We start from the raw sequence: 1,308 nt of genomic DNA, 5'->3' as shown, positions 1-1,308 counted from the left end.
TAAAATGTGTCTTAATCCAATACAAATGACTAATTATAAGAGTTTGATATTGATATGGAGAGTTTAAAAGCCACTTATACCTATGATATCTTGTGTTTTTATTTTATTTTAAAGCTTAATTATTCATTGGTTTGTACATATTCATGAGCATTTAGGTTGTTTAGGTTGCATTTTGCATCAAGTTTGGTATCTCAGGTGTTGGAGTAGATATGTACAAGAAAAGTGTGCTTTGGAGCTAAATAAGTCAAGAATTAGCAATATAATGGAAGACACACATTTGGATGCGCACAAGATGATTGATGATTCGGAACCAGTTTGCAGTCCCTCACAGATCGACTCGTATGAAGACCTTTCCTTCGGATTTAGCTCTGGAATTCTTCACCAAAGTTATTGGAAATTGAGTAAGCTTTGCAGTGGAGGTGATTTTAGGACAATCGGATGTGTGTAAGGAGTTATACCTGTTTTAGTGAGCGTATATACAGCCAGAACTGGAGATCAGATGGACCAAGGTGCGAAGACACACGCGGCCACACCACTCAGCCAAACCAAGGCCGAGGGAAGACACGCGACCACACCACTCGGCCAAGCCATGGCCGCTGGAGATTAGATGGACCAAGGTGCGAAGACACACGCGGCCACACCACTCAGCCAAACCAAGGCCGAGGGAAGACACGCGACCACACCACTCGGCCAAGCCATGGCCGATGGAGTTCACACGAAGCTTGTTTTATTTTTGACCCGGGTTTGACCCAGTTTGTTTTGGGTTGACCTAGATTCTCTTCTACTCTCCTATAAATACTCTAAACCTATTAAGGAGACATATATCTTATCTTATCTATTGTTTTAGCAGCCACTTAGGGTTCTTAAGCTTGTTTACTCTAGGTTTATTGAATCTTTGGTTGATTTCCCAGTTTTTAATAGCAATTTCTCTTTCAAATCTCTTAATCTACAAGCTTTTTTTATGATTTCACAAAGACAAACCTCTTTCCTTTGTGTGATCATGGTGATTAGTGAGTAGATCTTTTAAGAACTTTGGGCTTGGTAGATTAGGGAGATAGATGGTTGATCTTTGATGTCTAGGGTTTATTTTATGCATTTCCTATCTTGATTAGTGATAATATTGCTAGATAGCCTTGATCAAGCTTAAATCTAGACTTTAGGATTTCCATGCCCATAAGGTGTTTGATGAAATTCCTGAACCAAACTTTTTAAGAGCTTTGCATTCCTAGCCAATGGAAATTGATGATTAGGGTGCTTAGTGGTATTTGAACTTGTTCTTAATGCATGCTTGTCTTGTGATTACCTTTG

This window comes from Camelina sativa, unplaced genomic scaffold, assembly GCF_000633955.1.
Source record: "Camelina sativa cultivar DH55 unplaced genomic scaffold, Cs unpScaffold00834, whole genome shotgun sequence".
Lineage (NCBI taxonomy): Eukaryota > Viridiplantae > Streptophyta > Magnoliopsida > Brassicales > Brassicaceae > Camelina > Camelina sativa.
Note: the sequence above shows the minus strand (reverse complement) of the source record.